Below are 24,456 nucleotides of genomic sequence, written 5' to 3'. Positions count from 1 at the left end.
ATCAATTGTGTAACTCTGGTTTACTTTTTTGTAGTCAAACTTTACACTTACACTTCTAATAATTTATTGTTGGACACGCAATATTTTGTTTATCCATAGAACTGGTCTAGGCTAACTAGATATCATTACATCCTCGTAGATAAAAAATAAAAAATTAAATTTATGTCATGGGCGTCGAATTCCATCTAATTTGAATATTTCTTACATAATTATCGCCATTTAAATGTACGTTAGATATTAATGAGATAAACAACTCGTTGATCATATATCAAAAATATATAACAAGTGCAAGTGTGTGTGTGCCAGATCCTCCTTAATTAAATTCACAAAATTGAAAAGTAAAATTTAGTAAAAGTTGGGAGCAGTCAAATATCTGTTTATGAAGAGTAGGTCACTATATATTCTTTTTTTTTTATAAATTCTCATTGGTAGGTACTACTAAAACTTTCGAATCAACGAGAGGGGTACTCCGATCGGTTAGCAAGTACCATTTCTTGGCGGCATATTACTCATTCGAAGAACGGATTTCAAGTTCAGTGTCTCGGAAGTGAAGTGAAGTGCTTTACTTGAGCTTAAAAAATATATACGGTTATTTCCGATCCGTATCTTCATTTAAAGGTAAATTTACATAATTATAAAGATTTTTTTAATTAAATATGTCACTAATTAGATTATACGTCGTGTGTACATAGTAAGAAAGGTCATAAATAAAAAGAACTGCTCAAACATAGTTGGATAAGGCCACACCAGAGCTCTATGGATGGTGATCAATATCTGTGAAGCTAAATTCGTTTACAGTAGCCTTGAATTGACGCAGACATCGTCATGCTGATTCGCTGATTCTGCTTACACCTTTTTCGATGTTTTTCGACGCAACTAGTTCATCGAAAGGATTTCCTCGTGGTCCGAAAATATCCATCGCTTTTTGGGTGGTTTTCACGACTTTTGTTTCTTTCGGCACAGGCTCTCGATTCCCTGGAATGACACTAATTCTTTTCATAGTTTAATTGTTCATATTAAATAATTAGAAAAGTTGTTTTGAAAGTACAGATTTGTACTACAATTTATTTGCTTCTAGGCGCCGGTTACTTACAATAAATTCTGCTAATTTTATGTTTTCTCTATCTTCTAATGAGACCAATTTTTAATTATGATACACATAAGTCGTCGTAAACAGCCTCAATTCTGTTTTTGATGGCAGCTAGTTGAAACTTGCTGTATATCAGTCCAAAAGCTCATGCTTGGCATTACTTAAAAGTGATTTTCGATAAATAATAATGATAATAACAATAATAACAATAAAAATATGGAATCTACCACTCTCAAACCAATTCTAATAGAAATCTTCAGTGAAATTTATCTTTCAGAATCAGTGAATCATCTAAAAGTATAGATAAACAACAATATTAAACAAAAAACTAATCCCTTGGAATTTCAAAATAAAAACGGCCTCTAAATTGAATAATATTAAGAAAATAATGAACTTAAATATGTTAACAAACATATTTTTTCAAACATTTTGTCTATAATCAACAAGTGTGTGGTGTATTAAAAGTCAAATTATTCTCGAATAAAATTTTCAAAAAACAATGTGGCAATCGCGGTTTTAAGATCAATGAAACAATGTTTTTGATGAATACTTCTCAGACTAAATTCTACAAAATTTTGTGACATTAAACCTGATAGGTCAAGTGCAATATGCGAAAATATCTACAGAAACATAACCTTGATTACGTAAGGTACAAATACTGGAAATATTTTTGAAAAAACGTAGTTCTAGATATAAAACAATGAACAAAAATCAAACGGAATCGACAAATTCGGTGTAGTGGTTTGATTTACATAATTGGATAGTACTTATATTTTATTGGAAAATGAAAAGTAATACGAATTGAAATTAGTAGTAATTTATACGAAATGCAAAACTTTCAATTTCTAATCAACTTAATTGAATTAAAAATCGGAACACCGAATTTATTTAAATCGACTATACGAAATTGTATGACTAATTTTGTATTTGTCACATAGACAAATTAATAAACAGATTTCTACAATGATAAACACAAACTAGTAGGAAATGGTTGATAAGTAACATTTCCAACCAGTCAAAGAACCGTCTTCGGACGGTGATGATTCTGCGCAATAGAGATTACGTGTTCAGACAGGGCAGTAAAGATTCTGTTTTGTGTTCCGACCGACTTAGACATCGTCAACAGTTTCCGGGACGGTCTTTTTGGTACTTGGTTGATAGCAAGTACTGTACAGAGATTGCGTAGAAATGTCATTTGAGGACGGTTCAAATTATTAGGTCAGAACAAACCTTATAATAGCTGCGAAAGCTAACAATTTCGAGCGAAGTATACGTACAAACTTTGCACTGAGATCCAGCAAGCTGTTATTAATTGTCATGAACGATAACGAGGTTAATTTTTAGTTAAAAGAAAACCGTTGAAAATTTCAATTTTTTGGAGGAAATGACTAATTAAAAATCTTTATCCTTAGATCCATAGTCGCCTAAATAATAGCTGTAATCGTGGTAGATATCCTGAACATGTTCTATCACCAAATTCATGCTCAGTTTGAAATTGTGCTAATAAAACATGTTCAGGATTTAAAATCTTGTGTTCGTTGTGCACAGATTTCTAATTCCGAACGTGTTCTGAATACGTCCGGACACGGGTAAGGATTTTTAATCGGGCGCATGTACATTAATCCTATTTGTGATATTTACTATGAAATAACCTCAAACTTATATGGTTTTCTACATAATTGTATTTGAAAAACGTGGTAGTCAACTTTTGAAAGCATTCAGAACGTACTTTTTGCTCGAAAGAGGATATTTTTACATTAAATTACTAATCTAAACCTAACCTAACCTAACCTAACCTAACCTAACCTAACTTAACCTAACCTAACATAACCTTTTCGTGATGCTCTTTGAGTGCAAAAAGTTGAAAAATCGTGAATATTTTACAGCAAAAATTATCTAAGAAAATTTTATTTCATTATTTTTTTTTCTTATGGGGGGCTTCGCCTCCTGTACCCCAAACGAAAATAAATAACTTTTTAAAGCATTCAGAACGTACTTTTTGCTCGAAAGAGGATATTTTTACATTAAATTACTAATTAAATGTTCTATGTATTTTATTTCATAAATAATGAAAAATAACCGACAATTCTTTATGAAAAACATCAAATTATTATAATTTATTTATCGTACGTTGAGTTATATTCATCACAAAATGATGAAATTTATCAAAAATGCTTCATTTTGCTATAAAAATTTGTTTTTTTCATTATTTTTACATTAAATTACTAATCTAAACCTAACCTAACCAAACCTAACCTAACCAAACCTAACCTTACCTAACCTAACCTAACATAACCTTCTCGTGATGCTCTTTGAGCGCAAAAAGTTGAAAAATCGTGAATATTTTACATTAAATATTTTTTATATTTTATAAATAATGAAAAAAACGACAATTCTTTATGAAAAACATCAAATTATTATAATTTATTTATCGTATGTTGAGTTATATTCATCACAGAGTGGTGAAAGTTATCAAAAATGGTTCATTTTGCTATAAAAATCTGTTTTTTTCATTATTTTTACATTAAATTACTAATCTAAACCTAACCTAACCAAACCTAACCTAATCTAACCTAACTTAACCTATCCTAACATAACCTTCTCGTGATGCTCTTTGAGTGCAAAAAGTTGAAAAATCGTGAATATTTTACATTAAATATTTTTTATATTTTATAAATAATGAAAAAAACGACAATTCTTTATGAAAAACATCAAATTATTATAATTTATTTATCGCACGTTGAGTTATATTCATCACAAAATGATGAAAGTTATCAAAAATGCTTCATTTTGCTATAAAAATCTGTTTTTTTCATTATTTTTACATTAAATTACTAATCTAAACCTAACCTAACCAAACCTAACCTAATCTAACCTTACCTAACCTAACCTAATCTAACCTAACTTAACCTATCCTAACATAACCTTCTCGTGATGCTCTTTGAGTGCAAAAAGTTGAAAAATCGTGAATATTTTACAGCAAAAATTGTCTAAAAAAATTTTCTTTGCGTGAGGATTATTCTAGTTTTATTTTATTATTATTTTTTTTATGGGGGGCTCCGCTTTATAAATAATGAAAAACAACCGACAATTCTTCATGAAAAACATCAAATTATCCATTTATTTATTGTATATTGAGTTATATTCATCACAGATTGATGAAAGTCATCAAAAATGGTTCAATTTGTTATAAAAATCTATTTTTTTTAATATAATTATGTAGTATCAGGATAAATAATATAAAAAATCTTTGTTTGATAGAATTACAAGATTCACATTGAATTTGAAATGATAAAATAGTCATTTGAAACAAAGTATTGAACGCCATCTGTTGTTCAATAAAGCGATTTTGAATTAAAACGTTTGATTTTAACTATAAGTATCGATATCTCGAAAACGAAGCGAGATATCAAAAAATTTCATTCTTCATTTTCGATTTATTTTGGCCTAATCAAGCCAAATCCGTTAAATTACGGCCCCTCGGAAATCGTACTCTCCCCAATTGTAGTATATATTTTATTTTCCTAGCTAGTTTTTAATTCAAATTATAAATTCAGATATTCATGGAGTAATGTATGTTCAAAACATATTCTGAACGAATTATCTACCGCGAACGAAGCTATAACTTCAAGATTTTAAGTAATATACGAGGGCTGCTAATTGCTAATGCGTTTGAATCAATTGTCTATTGAGGTACCTCCAAAACATGTGATTTGAACGCATCAATCGTTTCTTCTGGCGTAGAAAAAAGTTGACGCGCACAATTTATCTCGGTTCCAAACCGTCAATTCCATGTTTTTACTGTTCGAAAACACTACACTTGTTTAATCCACTTCGAAAATCATCGCACAATATTCGATATTTAATTCCAGATGAATGTTTCAAGAATCTCGAATGACAGATGTCAAACTTTACGATGTCAGATTTGACATATCTACATCAGTGTTGCCACATATCAAAACATAAATAGCAACCCTTTTATTTGTAATAAGCGAAATTTTCTTTATACGAAAGCCTACGTAATATTTGAATGATATACCATAATTATGATAATTTACCATAATAACACAGTGGATTACGTAATACTCATTTGTCACAATGCGCAAACAAAAATAATCAACGAGATTACGAGACGTAAACAAAAGTGGAATTAAAACATCGTTAACTAGTTTGAAATGATATTATTATTTGTATAATACTATTAATGAATGAATATATAGAACATAGACAAATACTTTGATGATTATATTACTCAGATGTCATAATACTATTGATAATAATATTATGTAATTGACGTCTGCATATTCCTCAAACATCATAAAACTTTATTGAAAGAATCATTCATTCATTATGTGGAAATATTCGTGAAAATCCTGCACAAAAGATGATGCATTGTCATGGCGGAAAAACCAGTTTCCTGTCTTCTAAAAACCAAGTCTTTTTTTACGAAATTTTCTTAACAAATTCAAATATTAACGCTCTGATATGTAGGAACTAAATCTGCATGAAATCTGTCTTTAGTTCGACTCTGACGGACCATACACATGACAACATCCAAAGACGGAGAATACTAGGTAAAAAGACAAGCAAATAACCAAGAAACAACACGACCAGTAAACAAAACAACTCTTGACAACCAAAAATAATAGTGTCCGTTATTTGTTTACTTAATACGAGCGCATGTTTATATTTTGTCGACTAGCCAGAACCAGCAAGTGCCGGCTGATTTGTTTGTTCTCGTAAATTCAGTCTTGAAAGTTTTAAAATGAAACTATCGGTTGAAACTTGTGTATTAATCGCAAATCTTCATAATCTAGACAAAGATAACCTAACCTAACCTAACCTAACCTAACCTAACCTAACCTAACCTAACCTAACCTAACCTAACCTAACTTTAACCTAACCTAACCTAACCTAACTTTAACCTAACCTAACCTAACCTAACCTAACCTAACCTAACCTAACCTAACCTAACCTAACCTAACCTAACCTAACCTAACTTTAACCTCACCTAACCTAACCTAACCTAACTTTAACCTAACCTAACCTAACCTAACCTAACCTAACCTAACCTAACCTAACCTAACCTAACCTAACTTTAACCTAACCTAACCTAACCTAACCTAACCTAACCTAACTTTAACCTAACCTAACCGAAACCTAACCTAACCTAACTTAATCACTGAGTTGAAAATATCTCGATATAACCTGGGCTACAACATGAAAAAATATGGTTAGGTTAGGTAAAGTAAAAGTTTACATTAGGCAAAGGAACATAAAAATTCGATGCACGAATTTTGGAAAAATTTTGTGAATTGATGAGTTAAAGCTTGTGGTTTTTGGATTTGAGAAACTAGAGCTTGTGCGCAGGTCAAATGGAGATCGGATGTTGGATCCATGTGTAAACTCGACTGTAAAACACAGCGGAGGCTCGGTGATGGTTTGAAGTAAGGGCGATTGAAGACTTGGTAAAAATTAAAGATATTTTAAAGGAAGAAGAAGAAAAATGTAGTACGACGAAAGATTCGAACCCCCGATCTCCATATTGGAAAAAGTAATTCAACAACCTTACCAACTACACTGTTACGGCTCGATGGAAACAACAGTAATCAACAAAAGGGAAGAAGAATAAGTTAAAAGAGCCGAGATAAAGATAATGATAATCACAATGGGTTCAAACATAACACAGAAAAGAAAGAGAAAAGAAAAACGAAGAAATAGAAAAAGAGTAGGGGTATAGTCAACTGGGCTGGGCATATAATGAGAGGTAAACCAACTGAAATGATAAGAAGAATAATGTACTGGACTCCATTGTAGCCAAGGAGAAGAGGCAGGTTGAAAGAGACTTGGAGAAACGAAAGGAATGGAAAATAATAACAAAAGCAGTCAAGACAAACGATAAACTGTGAAGAAAACAAAATTAGAATTAGAAAACAAGGAGTAATACACAATGGAAAGGCTCTTCCAGCATGATAACGATTCCAAGCATTCCTCGAAGCTGCGTAAAGAGTATTTGAAAGAATTGAAGAAGATTTTACTGAAATTAATGAACTTCACATCTATGGAATATCCTGAAAAACAAGTAGAACCAAAAAGAGGACGATTATTTATCGAAATTTTCAAAGAGAACGTCAAAAACGTGGAATCAAAAATGTAATAATTGAATACTGTAGTTTCGTTACCACTTTATTCTAAGAAGAAGAATGTGAAAGCAGAGGAATTATATCAATAATAAAATCGATATCGAATATTTGAGAGTCTCTAATAAAGAAGACGAAAAAAGGGAAATAGGATAAAGGAGTAAAACAGCAAGATTGTTAAATAAAAATAATTAACCACGAAAAGTTAAATTATTTACCAAATAATAAAACTTAAGCATGTAAAATCCGAACAATGGATGAAAAGGAGCAAAATGAACTAACCAAGACTAACAAACAAAGAACTATCAGAATTGTATGAGCGCTCAAGTGTCCCTGGATAATAAAAGCGCATAGTACAAAGGTGGAGAAAGTGTGGAAAGAAGAAGAGAAAGAAGAATGATTGGAGGAGGTTCCTTCAAGTACAAACACCGAGAGAAACTCATGAAAGCAAAATAAAGTTAAAAGGAAAGTCAAAGAGTTCACAACGTACCCTAAAAACGCAGATTTACACTTGTGGGTTTTAATTTCCAAAAAAAGAAGCCTTATTTTCATAATTAACCACGAAAAGTTAAATTATCTACCAAATAATAAAACTTAAGCATGTGAAATCCGAACAATGGATAAAAAGGAGCAAAATGAACTAACCAAGACTAACAAACAAAGAACTATCAGAATTGTATGAGCGCTCAAGTGTCCCTGGATAATAAAAGCGCATAGTACAAAGGTGGAGAAAGTGTGGAAAGAAGAAGAGAAAGAAGAATGATTGGAGGAGGTTCCTTCAAGTACAAACACCGAGAGAAACTCATGAAAGCAAAATAAAGTTAAAAGGAAAGTCAAAGAGTTCACAACGTACCCTAAATACGCAGATTTACACTTGTGGGTTTTAATTTCCAAAAAAAAGCTTCTAGAAACTACCATATTTTCAAAAAACATAGTTTGGTTCAACGATTTCTTCTAAATTATGTTTATATATATATCAGTTATGTAAATAAACAATTAAAATATTAAATAACGCATAATTCAAGGTTACTATTCGTGGTATTGGATTTAGGCCAGTATTTTATTAGATAACAGTTATAACGAACGATTATTATTAATTTAATATTAGTTTTTGTTGTTTTAACTAGATCCATTTTTCGTCTGGCCTATTAATTTCACTGTCTTCTTCAATTTGTGGAGACACGCGGATTGCCAAATCATCACGGTTACTAGGTACATTTAATGTATGCTTGACGAGTTTCCTTTTTGCTATACACACATATATATATATATATATATATATATATATATATATATATATATTTGTTCTTTCGATATATTTTGGAGTTAGTCTTCGTGCGAATTTTGTCATATTTACATCGGGATTAGGAATCTAGTGATGATGTTATATTCACTTAAAACGAAATTGTTAGTTTACTTCAAATTCGTACCGAATAATGGGTAATTATTATTTTTTTTTGACCATTCTTAATTTTTTTCTATCTACTACGAAAATATGATTGGCACTGACAATTTTCATAATTGTATTTATCAACTACATCATGAAATAGTTTTTAATGCAACTAGTGTGTAAAGTAATACTTTTATTCACGAGTAGGACGATTTAATTCACTCACAAGTTTCATACAAAATAGACTGGATGGATTGTCGGTAGGATCGTGAATCGGAATCCATTTTGTTTGTTATTGAATCGTCTACGTAACCCTCCGCAACCGTGTTGGACTTCCACCCACCGTTTTTCTTCAGTTTTATTATACCACCAACGATACCTTCAGTTATTTTGACACCATATATTTTCCTGGGGATTCTCCTTTATCGTATTTCCAGTTTCCATATTTTTGATGCATGTAGAATTGTTTCATCCGCTTTGCTCTTGACTTATGCTTTTAAAACGGTTTTTCTTTCCCATTTTCTAATTTCTTGGTTAGTAGAGTGCATCCCCATTTATTTTGTTTGTTCTTCATCTATTTGTAAGCCAATTTTTTTTGCTTCATTCACGAATTTACTAAAAACCTTGTTTCATATATGTCTTTGATATTATTAGTAATACTAATCATCATAATCATCATACTAATAATTTTTTTTTATATTCCAAAAACTTTATATTGTTTTTTTTTCGCGTATTGAGTCATAAACCTTTTTAAAATCAATGAAATGACGATGTAGTCCCTCTTTTTTATCGCAGCTTTTGTTTTGTAAAAGTTTAAACGTTGAATATTTTCTCAACTTGGATCGTCTGGTTCTAGAACCTCGGTAATTATCTAGATGAGGTTAAACCCCTCCGATTTCGTTGAAATTTTAATATGTTATAGAAAAAAATTGATATAGGGCGCGTAAATCATCCCTTAACATAGTTTTTTAACTTCGAAGTTCCAGAAAAAGAAAAATAATTCATACATCATAGTTTAGCTTCGTATGTCTAACCTAACCTAACCTAACATAACCTAACTTAACCTAACCTAACATAACCTTTTCGTGATGCTCTTTGAGTGCAAAAAGTTGAAAAATCGTGAATATTTTACAGCAAAAATTATCTAAGAAAATTTTATTTCATTATTTTTTTTTCTTATGGGGGGCTTCGCCTCCTGTACCCCAAACGAAAATAAATAACTTTTTAAAGCATTCAGAACGTACTTTTTGCTCGAAAGAGGATATTTTTACATTAAATTACTAATTAAATGTTCTATGTATTTTATTTCATAAATAATGAAAAATAACCGACAATTCTTTATGAAAAACATCAAATTATTATAATTTATTTATCGTACGTTGAGTTATATTCATCACAAAATGATGCAAGTTATCAAAAATGCTTCATTTTGCTATAAAAATTTGTTTTTTTCATTATTTTTACATTAAATTACTAATCTAAACCTAACCTAACCAAACCTAACCTAACCAAACCTAACCTTACCTAACCTAACCTAACATAACCTTCTCGTGATGCTCTTTGAGCGCAAAAAGTTGAAAAATCGTGAATATTTTACATTAAATATTTTTTATATTTTATAAATAATGAAAAAAACGACAATTCTTTATGAAAAACATCAAATTATTATAATTTATTTATCGTATGTTGAGTTATATTCATCACAGAGTGGTGAAAGTTATCAAAAATGGTTCATTTTGCTATAAAAATCTGTTTTTTTCATTATTTTTACATTAAATTACTAATCTAAACCTAACCTAACCAAACCTAACCTAATCTAACCTAACTTAACCTATCCTAACATAACCTTCTCGTGATGCTCTTTGAGTGCAAAAAGTTGAAAAATCGTGAATATTTTACATTAAATATTTTTTATATTTTATAAATAATGAAAAAAACGACAATTCTTTATGAAAAACATCAAATTATTATAATTTATTTATCGCACGTTGAGTTATATTCATCACAAAATGATGAAAGTTATCAAAAATGCTTCATTTTGCTATAAAAATCTGTTTTTTTCATTATTTTTACATTAAATTACTAATCTAAACCTAACCTAACCAAACCTAACCTAATCTAACCTTACCTAACCTAACCTAATCTAACCTAACTTAACCTATCCTAACATAACCTTCTCGTGATGCTCTTTGAGTGCAAAAAGTTGAAAAATCGTGAATATTTTACAGCAAAAATTGTCTAAAAAAATTTTCTTTGCGTGAGGATTATTCTAGTTTTATTTTATTATTATTTTTTTTATGGGGGGCTCCGCTTTATAAATAATGAAAAACAACAAACAATTCTTCATGAAAAACATCAAATTATCCATTTATTTATTGTATATTGAGTTATATTCATCACAGATTGATGAAAGTCATCAAAAATGGTTCAATTTGTTATAAAAATCTATTTTTTTTAATATAATTATGTAGTATCAGGATAAATAATATAAAAAATCTTTGTTTGATAGAATTACAAGATTCACATTGAATTTGAAATGATAAAATAGTCATTTGAAACAAAGTATTGAACGCCATCTGTTGTTCAATAAAGCGATTTTGAATTAAAACGTTTGATTTTAACTATAAGTATCGATATCTCGAAAACGAAGCGAGATATCAAAAAATTTCATTCTTCATTTTCGATTTATTTTGGCCTAATCAAGCCAAATCCGTTAAATTACGGCCCCTCGGAAATCGTACTCTCCCCAATTGTAGTATATATTTTATTTTCCTAGCTAGTTTTTAATTCAAATTATAAATTCAGATATTCATGGAGTAATGTATGTTCAAAACATATTCTGAACGAATTATCTACCGCGAACGAAGCTATAACTTCAAGATTTTAAGTAATATACGAGGGCTGCTAATTGCTAATGCGTTTGAATCAATTGTCTATTGAGGTACCTCCAAAACATGTGATTTGAACGCATCAATCGTTTCTTCTGGCGTAGAAAAAAGTTGACGCGCACAATTTATCTCGGTTCCAAACCGTCAATTCCATGTTTTTACTGTTCGAAAACACTACACTTGTTTAATCCACTTCGAAAATCATCGCACAATATTCGATATTTAATTCCAGATGAATGTTTCAAGAATCTCGAATGACAGATGTCAAACTTTACGATGTCAGATTTGACATATCTACATCAGTGTTGCCACATATCAAAACATAAATAGCAACCCTTTTATTTGTAATAAGCGAAATTTTCTTTATACGAAAGCCTACGTAATATTTGAATGATATACCATAATTATGATAATTTACCATAATAACACAGTGGATTACGTAATACTCATTTGTCACAATGCGCAAACAAAAATAATCAACGAGATTACGAGACGTAAACAAAAGTGGAATTAAAACATCGTTAACTAGTTTGAAATGATATTATTATTTGTATAATACTATTAATGAATGAATATATAGAACATAGACAAATACTTTGATGATTATATTACTCAGATGTCATAATACTATTGATAATAATATTATGTAATTGACGTCTGCATATTCCTCAAACATCATAAAACTTTATTGAAAGAATCATTCATTCATTATGTGGAAATATTCGTGAAAATCCTGCACAAAAGATGATGCATTGTCATGGCGGAAAAACCAGTTTCCTGTCTTCTAAAAACCAAGTCTTTTTTTACGAAATTTTCTTAACAAATTCAAATATTAACGCTCTGATATGTAGGAACTAAATCTGCATGAAATCTGCCTTTAGTTCGACTCTGACAGACAATATACATGACAACATCCAAAGACGGAGAATACTAGGTAAAAAGACAAGCAAATAACCAAGAAACAACACGACCAGTAAACAAAACAACTCTTGACAACCAAAAATAATAGTGTCCGTTATTTGTTTACTTAATACGAGCGCATGTTTATATTTTGTCGACTAGCCAGAACCAGCAAGTGCCGGCTGATTTGTTTGTTCTCGTAAATTCAGTCTTGAAAGTTTTAAAATGAAACTATCGGTTGAAACTTGTGTATTAATCGCAAATCTTCATAATCTAGACAAAGATAACCTAACCCAACCTAACCTAACCTAACCTAACCTAACCTAACCTAACCTAACTTTAACCTAACCTAACCTAACCTAACTTTAACCTAACCTAACCTAACCTAACCTAACCTAACCTAACCTAACCTAACCTAACCTAACTTTTACCTCACCTAACCTAACCTAACCTAACTTTAACCTAACCTAACCTAACCTAACCTAACCTAACCTAACCTAACCTAACCTAACCTAACCTAACTTTAACCTAACCTAACCTAACCTAACCTAACCTAACTTTAACCTAACCTAACCGAAACCTAACCTAACTTAACTTAATCACTGAGTTGAAAATATCTCGATATAACCTGGGCTACAACATGAAAAAATATGGTTCCACCAGAAGCTTTAGCGATAGAAAATATTGAGAGAAGCTTTTAAAAAGTGAAAATAAAAGTAAAAGTTTACATTAGGCAAAGGAACATAAAAATTCGATGCACGAATTTTGGAAAAATTTTGTGAATTGATGAGTTAAAGCTTGTGGTTTTTGGATTTGAGAAACTAGAGCTTGTGCGCAGGTCAAATGGAGATCGGATGTTGGATCCATGTGTAAACTCGACTGTAAAACACAGCGGAGGCTCGGTGATGGTTTGGAGTAAGGGCGATTGAAGACTTGGTAAAAATTAAAGATATTTTAAAGGAAGAAGAAGAAAAATGTAGTACGACGAAAGATTCGAACCCCCGATCTCCATATTGGAAAAAGTAATTCAACAACCTTACCAACTACACTGTTACGGCTCGATGGAAACAACAGTAATCAACAAAAGGGAAGAAGAATAAGTTAAAAGAGCCGAGATAAAGATAATGATAATCACAATGGGTTCAAACATAACACAGAAAAGAAAGAGAAAAGAAAAACGAAGAAATAGAAAAAGAGTAGGGGTATAGTCAACTGGGCTGGGCATATAATGAGAGGTAAACCAACTGAAATGATAAGAAGAATAATGTACTGGACTCCATTGTAGCCAAGGAGAAGAGGCAGGTTGAAAGAGACTTGGAGAAACGAAAGGAATGGAAAATAATAACAAAAGCAGTCAAGACAAACGATAAACTGTGAAGAAAACAAAATTAGAATTAGAAAACAAGGAGTAATACACAATGGAAAGGCTCTTCCAGCATGATAACGATTCCAAGCATTCCTCGAAGCTGCGTAAAGAGTATTTGAAAGAATTGAAGAAGATTTTACTGAAATTAATGAACTTCACATCTATGGAATATCCTGAAAAACAAGTAGAACCAAAAAGAGGACGATTATTTATCGAAATTTTCAAAGAGAACGTCAAAAACGTGGAATCAAAAATGTAATAATTGAATACTGTAGTTTCGTTACCACTTTATTCTAAGAAGAAGAATGTGAAAGCAGAGGAATTATATCAATAATAAAATCGATATCGAATATTTGAGAGTCTCTAATAAAGAAGACGAAAAAAGGGAAATAGGATAAAGGAGTAAAACAGCAAGATTGTTAAATAAAAATAATTAACCACGAAAAGTTAAATTATTTACCAAATAATAAAACTTAAGCATGTAAAATCCGAACAATGGATGAAAAGGAGCAAAATGAACTAACCAAGACTAACAAACAAAGAACTATCAGAATTGTATGAGCGCTCAAGTGTCCCTGGATAATAAAAGCGCATAGTACAAAGGTGGAGAAAGTGTGGAAAGAAGAAGAGAAAGAAGAATGATTGGAGGAGGTTCCTTCAAGTACAAACACCGAGAGAAACTCATGAAAGCAAAATAAAGTTAAAAGGAAAGTCAAAGAGTTCACAACGTACCCTAAAAACGCAGATTTACACTTGTGGGTTTTAATTTCCAAAAAAGAAGCCTTAGTTTCATAATTAACCACGAAAAGTTAAATTATCTACCAAATAATAAAACTTAAGCATGTGAAATCCGAACAATGGATAAAAAGGAGCAAAATGAACTAACCAAGACTAACAAACAAAGAACTATCAGAATTGTATGAGCGCTCAAGTGTCCCTGGATAATAAAAGCGCATAGTACAAAGGTGGAGAAAGTGTGGAAAGAAGAAGAGAAAGAAGAATGATTGGAGGAGGTTCCTTCAAGTACAAACACCGAGAGAAACTCATGAAAGCAAGTTAAAGTTAAAAGGAAAGTCAAAGAGTTCACAACGTACCCTAAAAACGCAGATTTACACTTGTGGGTTTTAATTTCCAAAAAAAGAAGCCTTATTTTCATAATTAACCACGAAAAGTTAAATTATCTACCAAATAATAAAACTTAAGCATGTGAAATCCGAACAATGGATAAAAAGGAGCAAAATGAACTAACCAAGACTAACAAACAAAGAACTATCAGAATTGTATGAGCGCTCAAGTGTCCCTGGATAACAAAAGCGCATAGTACAAAGGTGGAGAAAGTGTGGAAAGAAGAAGAGAAAGAAGAATGATTGGAGGAGGTTCCTTCAAGTACAAACACCGAGAGAAACTCATGAAAGCAAAATAAAGTTAAAAGGAAAGTCAAAGAGTTCACAACGTACCCTAAATACGCAGATTTACACTTGTGGGTTTTAATTTCCAAAAAAAAGCTTCTAGAAACTACCATATTTTCAAAAAACATAGTTTGGTTCAACGATTTCTTCTAAATTATGTTTATATATATATCAGTTATGTAAATAAACAATTAAAATATTAAATAACGCATAATTCAAGGTTACTATTCGTGGTATTGGATTTAGGCCAGTATTTTATTAGATAACAGTTATAACGAACGATTATTATTAATTTAATATTAGTTTTTGTTGTTTTAACTAGATCCATTTTTCGTCTGGCCTATTAATTTCACTGTCTTCTTCAATTTGTGGAGACACGCGGATTGCCAAATCATCACGGTTACTAGGTACATTTAATGTATGCTTGACGAGTTTCCTTTTTGCTATACACACACATATATATATATATATATATATATATATATATATATATATATATATATATATATATATATATATATTTGTTCTTTCGATATATTTTGGAGTTAGTCTTCGTGCGAATTTTGTCATATTTACATCGGGATTAGGAATCTAGTGATGATGTTATATTCACTTAAAACGAAATTGTTAGTTTACTTCAAATTCGTACCGAATAATGGGTAATTATTATTTTTTTTTTGACCATTCTTAATTTTTTTCTATCTACTACGAAAATATGATTGGCACTGACAATTTTCATAATTGTATTTATCAACTACATCATGAAATAGTTTTTAATGCAACTAGTGTGTAAAGTAATACTTTTATTCACGAGTAGGACGATTTAATTCACTCACAAGTTTCATACAAAATAGACTGGATGGATTGTCGGTAGGATCGTGAATCGGAATCCATTTTGTTTGTTATTGAATCGTCTACGTAACCCTCCGCAACCGTGTTGGACTTCCACCCACCGTTTTTCTTCAGTTTTATTATACCACCAACGATACCTTCAGTTATTTTGACACCATATATTTTCCTGGGGATTCTCCTTTATCGTATTTCCAGTTTCCATATTTTTGATGCATGTAGAATTGTTTCATCCGCTTTGCTCTTGACTTATGCTTTTAAAACGGTTTTTCTTTCCCATTTTCTAATTTCTTGGTTAGTAGAGTGCATCCCCATTTATTTTGTTTGTTCTTCATCTATTTGTAAGCCAATTTTTTTTGCTTCATTCACGAATTTACTAAAAACCTTGTTTCATATATGTCTTTGATATTATTAGTAATACTAATCATCATAATCATCATACTAATAATTTTTTTTTATATTCCAAAAACTTTATATTGTTTTTTTTTCGCGTATTGAGTCATAAACCTTTTTAAAATCAATGAAATGACGATGTAGTCCCTCTTTTTTATCGCAGCTTTTGTTTTGTAAAAGTTTAAACGTTGAATATTTTCTCAACTTGGATCGTCTGGTTCTAAAACCTCGGTAATTATCTAGATGAGGTTAAACCCCTCCGATTTCGTTGAAATTTTAATATGTTATAGAAAAAAATTGATATAGGGCGCGTAAATCATCCCTTAACATAGTTTTTTAACTTCGAAGTTCCAGAAAAAGAAAAATAATTCATACATCATAGTTTAGCTTCGTATGTCTAACCTAACCTAACCTAACATAACCTAACTTAACCTAACTTAACCTAACCACTATTTTTAACCAAGAATATTGATAGAATATAAATCAATAAACAGCAATAAACAAAAATTCATAAAATTTAATCTTTTTCATGGTCAAACACGAATAAAAGAAACAAATATTGATAGATTTACTAACTATAGTCGTATATAAACAAAATAGACTAAATTCTCTACAAATTTTATGATACATGATGTCACCATTAGGTAATGAAGACATGCGAAGCTAAATTATGGTGTATGAATTATTTTTCTTTTTCAAAGTTGGAAAACTATGTGAAGGGATGATTTACGCGCCCTATATATATACATATTCTTGTTCAGCGTAATTTTCTCTTTAACATACTAAAATTTTAACGAAATCTGAGTGGTGTAACCTAATCTAGATAATTACCAATACCTATGTTGTCTTTATACTTTATTAATCGATTTAGCCTTTCCTTTTTTTATAAATTGGCCGTACTAGTGCCTTCTTTTTTATGTTTCTGGCATCTTCTCCATTTACCACAACCTCTGTAAAAGGTTACTCATTTCTTTTTTATTATTTTTCAGACTGTATACACTCCTTCTGTTAGAGTTTCGTCTCCGTCATTTTGATCTCCATTATCTCTAGTTTTTCTTTGGATTGTTTCGTCCCAACTTCTTCACTTCCCTTTAGAAACTTTTAATCTCTCCATCATCATAGAAATTCTTTATTTGTTGTATGTGTTTTTCGAACTGTGCCTTCTTTTTCTGTCCGCAGATGCGTTTTGTTATTTTTATATTTTAATAGTCGCTGTTTGTTTGTTGGGTTCTATGATTATTCCAGTTGAGGAAAGAGATGATAGTCGCACGGAGCCAAATCTGGTGGATAAGGGGGGTGTTCTAGTTATTCAAACCCTAAATCACGAATTTTATTCTTGGCAATATGAGATTTGTATGCAGGGACGTTGTCCTGCAAAAACAAAACACTTTTGGATAGATTTCCGCGTCTTTTCTCTTTAATTTTTTCCCGTAGAGTCGTCAATAGTAATCTCCAGTTATTGTTCTACCCTTATCCAAAAAATCAATCATCATTACTCCATGGCAATCCCAAAAAACTGAAGCAAGAACTTTTGTAGCAGATTTTTGGACACGAAACTTCTTAGGTCTTGGAGAACCGGAGTGTCGCCATTCCGTCGATTGTTGTTTTGTTTGTGGATCGTAAAAATGTACCCAAATCTCATCCATAGTAACAATTCGGTTTAAGAAGTCCACATCGTCGTCAAATCGAGCACCAAGGGTATTAACCACATCCTCGTAAATCTGCTTACCTCTTAACCCTTTCAAATACAGGTAGTACTTGATGATGACATTTTTTTTCTTTTAATATATTGCGTAACTCTAGTTTACTATTTTGGCGTCAAACACTTACACTTCTAATAATTTATTGTTCGTTACTATGGCAACGCAATATTTTTTGTTAATCTATGGAACTTTGTAGGTTATTTGTACTTATACGTCGGTATGCATTTATTGTTATAGTCATCTCGTGCAGAAAACTTAGTATGTGTGATTAATGACCTACTTTATCGGTCGTTAAATAATAAACTATAAAACCAGTGGATCGAAAACAATCAATAAGCATTTAAATAGATACCAATATCCATTGATGTTTTATCGCCTATTAATGTTTAATAAAATGTTAAGTACGGCTCAACTATAGTTATAAAGCATGTCTCAAGTGATTTCATAAAGATTGCAGTCTCATTTTTTGGAAAATCGTTTATAGAAGGATACCAATTCTCCCATATATTTGTCTCTATATATTGTTAGATGGATTCGACGATGAAACTCCGCGCGTGTCTTAAATCAAAAGTATTCTTCTTCTTTTTTATCCCTGTGTTATTTTTCCATGCGAATTCTTGTTCTCGAACTTCGTTATTTCCTTCTTTCGCCTACTTCCATCAATTTCCCGTTTATATTGAGTCTTTCTCTCTCGCCATTTCACCATAATTTTGTGTCTTAAACGTTCTTTTTGCATTCGATTACTTTTGTTTGCTTATCGATGTTTCTTTCGCTCATTACCCACAATTCGTATCTCACATTCTCAATTATGCTTTTCATTAACTTCCCTTTCCTTTCTATGTTTTTCACTACATTTATTTTTCATTCATATATAGATAATGATTATTCAATAACAAAATATCGTTTATGAATCATCTTCGCCTCAAAACTACTACAAATTCCTTATATAACTCTCAATCATCGCTATTAACTAGAAACAATTTTAATTTTGCTTTCTACTTCACTTTTACTTGTTAATATTGCCTTAGGTACAACATTTATTTGAGTATAATGAGTATTAATACTTTTGATTAGCTCTGTATAATGAAAAATATTTATTAAAGTCAAAATATTTATATATTGAACACATTGTTACCTTGTAGTTGTTTGTTTACTTATTTCAAAATCAAAAATAATAATAATATGACAAAATGTTCTTGAACTTTGTTATTCCAAACGGTCCACCCTATATATTTTGTGTTCAATTATTCTTTAATGTCAGTAAGTTGTTACAAAAGTTTGTCGAAACTGTTGCAGTAAAATATTTATCCAAATCATATCGAAGAAAAACCTACAACGACTGAAGACAAATCTTTAAATGTTTGTGTCCAAGAAACCATGCGATTTTTAAAACTTTACAATACATTTTGTAACATCCCTGACTGTTCTTATCTCAGTGGTAATCCTATCTTCTAATTCCTGAAAATTTTGCACGTTTTGTTTTATAAACGATGTTTTTTAAGTGATCCCGCAGGAAATAGTCTAAAGGATTCGTGTCGGGTGATCGCGGGGGTCATTTGATAAAGCCACGCCTTCCAATCAATCTTCTGGGAACGCACACACGCTTAATGAGGTGGGGCACCATCTTGTCGTTTAGAATATTATATTGTCTTTAAATGTAATTGAAAATACTTACTTGGATTCAGAAATACCATAGAATAAATCTAAATGCGCCGGACCATTTGGTTTGCCCTTTTTCGGGTTATTGGGTGTGGGATTCACGCATCCAACGAGGATTGTTACGTGACCAGTATCAACATATATGCCGTTTACGTTTCCAATAATACAAAAAGTGGATTTATCGCAAAACATATCGCAAAACATGATTTGCATCGTTTTGATTGTAACATTTTTCCATTATTAGGTCTGCAAACTCTTCACGTCTATCGAAATCATCATCTGACAGCTCTTGAACCCACGTTACTTTGTATGGATGGAGTTTATTATCACGTATCAATTTTCATTACGGATTCTTGCGAAATATCAAGTTCCCAAGTTTGGGTCAAGTATATGAACTGAAAATTAGTCACTTTTTTGGCTCCTGAAACAACCTATTCTATCGAATTTCGGGCTGGACTGTTTCCTGTAGAATAATACTCTATATAAGCAAAAACTTCATGAAATACTCCTCAGTATACAAGTTGAAAAATGATTCTATTTATTACAAATAATAAAATAACATAGAATCCCAAAAAAAGTTGATTTAATTCCATTCAAAAAAAGGAAAGTGGATATTCTTGTGTGAACCATGAAAGTTAAAACTGAAATCTCTTTCAAGGAAAAATAATTTTCCCGGCAGCTTCTTATTCTATTATAAAAGGAGTATCGAACTTATTGAACATCGCTAGGAAAAGGGTATGGAGCCAAAAGGAGATTAAGTTGAGTTTTCTCCGTTGAGCCAGGTTCTTCTAGGATCATCCTCGCACTTTCAGGGATGCTCTCCTTCAAGGAAAAATAGTTTTCTTGGTATCGATCTACCAACTTTAAGAAAACACTTAATAATGGAACACAACATCAGCCAAATGGCCGCCACGACTGCGCTTACAGGACCATATACTTTTCATGAAATTTTCCGTAACCAAATTGCAAAGCGGCTGCCCTATGTCCTCGATAGCCTCACGAATTCCATCTTTGAGGTCTTGAATCGATGCTGGACTGTTGGCGTAGACCTTATCTTTCTTTGTTGGCCCCAAAGGAAAAAGTCGCAAGGTGTTAAATCACAAGATCTCGGTGGCCAATTGTGATCACCTCTTCGAGAGATAACACGGCCCGGAAATTTTTCCCGTAAATGATCGAGATGGTTTCGTTGCTTGTGTGGTACGTAGCGGCGTCTTGTTGAAAGTAAACGTTATCCAAATCAATACCATCCAATTCCGGCCATAAAAAATCATTAATCATCTCTCGATAGCGCAATCCATTCACCGTAACAGTTGATCCAGCCTCATTTTCGAAAAAGTATGGTCCAATGACACCGCCAGACCATAAACAGCACCAAACAGTCACGCGTCGAGGATGGAGAGGATTTTCAACAATAACTCTTGGGTTTTCCGAGCCCCAGATTCGACAATTTTGTTTATTGACGTAACCACCAAGGTGGAAATGGGCCTCATCAGTTGAGATGATTTTTCGATGAAATTCCGGATCATTTTCATGCATTTCAAAGACCCAATGACCCAACTGAACTTTATAGGTCTCAAGACCCAAGTTTTTATGCAAAATACTGGGTAATGACGTTTATGGAATGGCTAATTCCAAAGAACGACGAGGAATGGACAAACCTGAGTTTTCTTCAACACTTTGGGCTACAGCAGCAATAACATCAGTTGTTCTTGAGCGACGTGCACGGGTTTTATTCTTCACATCATTAATTTGTCCCAACAGTTCGAATTTTTCCACCAATTTCTGTATTGCGGTCCGAGAAGGTGCTTCACGTCGAGCCAAAAATGTTTTAGTTTTACGAACCGTCTCTGCCAAACTTTCACCATTTTTATAGTGAATTTAAATAATTTCAATGCGATGTTGAAGCGTGTATCGTTCCATTTTCATTAATGGCGTAGTTTCTACTTGTCAAATGTCAAAAAATGACAGCTTCAAAAGTGACATTTACCGAAATAGCGGGCTGTTCAAAATAACACCTCTTATTGGAAAACCCGTTAATTCACACTGTTCCATGGTTCGAAATTAATTGACACAGACGAAGGCGTTCAGACTATGTATACATAATACGACCCTGTTTGGTTCAAGTACATCAACTGAAAATTAGTCACTTTCTTGGCTCCTGAAAAAACGTATTCTACCGAATTTCGGGCTGGACTGTAGAATACTGTATATAAGCAAAAACTTCATGAAATACTCCTCAGTATACAAGTTGAAAAATAATTCTATTTATCACAAATAATAAACTAACATAAAATCCCGGAAAAAAATTAATTCAAGAAAAAAAGGGAAGGATATCTAATTAAAAATGATTACATAATCATAATTATTCTTATACAAAAAAGTTTTACTTTATAAAAAGTCACACCAAAGTACTTATTAACATAAAAATAAAATGTAGTAAGTAAACCATGAAGGATAGGTTGTATAAAAAACGATAATCGTTGAAAAAATACGCTATTGTAGATAGTTAGACTAATATTTTAAATTTTTAAATCAAATAAAATCCTCTAACGAGGAAGATAAAAAAATAATTAAGGAACTTCGTTGAACTATAACTTTTACTTTTTTGTTATTTTCCAAAAACCCTTTGACAACCCTTTTGATCGACTTGCAAGCAGCTTTTTCATTGATACATAAGGCACTTTCATTTATTACGAGAGTGGTTTGAATATAACGCGAAAACTTTCGAATAAACATGAAGCCAACACCGGTCCTGCAGACAAGCCAGCGTCGGACTGGCCCGTGTTGTTCAGACGTAGCCAGGGGCGGCCTCGTGTGAATTGACGAAGACTGCGATTCGAAGATAGAATAATCCCGTGATAAGTAGAGATAGTTTAACGAAAAAGGCATCGGGGGAGGCGGTAAAAGTATGAAATTTCAGGTCTGCAACTTAAAAAAATTTCGGAAAATATAAATCAAGACCGCAAAAATTAATTTAAACGTAAATATTTCGTTTATTACGAGGGTGGTTTGAATATAAAGCGAAACTTTCGAATAAACATGAAGCCAACACCGGTCCTGCAGACAAGCCAGCGTCGGACTGGCCCGTGTTGTTCAGACGTAGCCAGGGGCGGCCTCGTGTGAATTGACGAAGACTGCGATTCGAATATAGAATCTTTTACAACTTTTCGGATCTGTGAGTTTACAAATATATCCTCTCTTAGAATTCCTTCTTTAATATATGCAAATATTGTTTGCGAATACAAATTCTTGTTAAGTATAGTATTTTTCACTATCTAAGGAAGTGCCTTTTCTAAATCTATATAAAATTCCATAATACCCAAAAGTCATAAATTTGTAATAATTTATTGAGAGGACATTTTATAGAATTTATTCATCTTTAATCCAGGCTATATTTGGTTTTTATTGTAGTAACATCGTTGGGTTTGGAATTTTAATTTTAATTTAATACTGAATGATACACAATGTAAAGGATTTTCCAATAAGAGGTGTTATTTTGAACAGCCCGCTATTTCGGTAAATGTCACTTTTGAAGCTGTCATTTTTTGACATTTGACAAGTAGAAACTACGCCATTAATGAAAATGGAACGATACACGCTTCAACAACGCATTGAAATTATTTAAATTCACTATAAAAATGGTGAAAGTTTGGCAGGGACGGTTCGTAAAACTAAAACATTTTTGGCTCGACGTGAAGCACCTTCTCGGACCGCAATAAAGAAATTGGTGGAAAAATTCGAACTGTTGGGACAAATTAATGATGTGAAGAATAAAACCCGTGCACGTCGCTCAAGAACAACTGATATTATTGCTGCTGTAGCCCAAAGTGTTGAAGAAAACTCAGGTTTGTCCATTCCTCGTCGTTCTTTGGAATTAGCCATTCCATAAACGTCATTACCCAGTATTTTGCATAAAAACTTGGGTCTTGAGACCTATAAAGTTCAGTTGGGTCATTGGGTCTTTGAAATGCATGAAAATGATCCGGAATTTCATCGAAAAATCATCTCAACTGATGAGGCCCATTTCCACCTTGGTGGTTACGTCAATAAACAAAATTGTCGAATCTGGGGCTCGGAAAACCCAAGAGTTATTGTTGAAAATCCTCTCCATCCTCGACGCGTGACTGTTTGGTGCTGTTTATGGTCTGGCGGTGTCATTGGACCTTACTTTTTCGAAAATGAGGCTGGAGCAACAGTTACGGTGAATGGATTGCGCTATCGAGAGATGATTAATGATTTTTTATGGCCGGAATTGGATGGTATTGATTTGGACAACGTTTCCTTTCAACAAGACGACGCTACGTGCCACACAAGCAACGAAACCATCTCGATCATTTACGGGAAAAATTTCCGGACCGTGTTATCTCTCGAAGAGGTGATCACAATTGGCCACCGAGATCTTGTGACTTAACACCTTGCGAGTTTTTCCTTTGGGGCCACGTGAAAGATAAGGTCTACGCCAACAGTCCAGCATCGGTTCAAGACCTCCAAGATGGAATTCGCGAGGCTATCGAGGACAAATCTTCTTGGAATCCTTGATGACCTTTTGATCATTACAACTTTTTTAGTCGGCACTAGGAATTATTCCGCAGATAAAACCTAAAATGACTGGACTAAATGAGATATTGAAATTTACGAAAATCGAACTCAAGGCACCATGTAAAGTGAA

General features: G+C 32.2%; 1 protein-coding gene across 1 annotated transcript in view; it reads left to right on the top strand.

The window, feature by feature from the left end:
• The first annotated feature begins 430 nt into the window (after positions 1-430).
• LOC130895220 (acyl-CoA Delta-9 desaturase-like) overlaps positions 431-24,456 on the top strand; it is a 40,754-nt gene continuing 16,728 nt past the window's right edge. Inside the window, exon 1 of the mRNA XM_057802411.1 lies at positions 431-618. The gene's annotated coding sequence lies outside the window, so the exon portion shown is untranslated. The remainder of the gene's footprint in view (positions 619-24,456) is intronic.

This window comes from Diorhabda carinulata, chromosome 6 (assembly GCF_026250575.1).
Source record: "Diorhabda carinulata isolate Delta chromosome 6, icDioCari1.1, whole genome shotgun sequence".
Lineage (NCBI taxonomy): Eukaryota > Metazoa > Arthropoda > Insecta > Coleoptera > Chrysomelidae > Diorhabda > Diorhabda carinulata.
The sequence above is the reverse complement of the archived record's forward strand: the minus strand, read 5'-3'. Positions and strand labels throughout refer to the sequence as shown.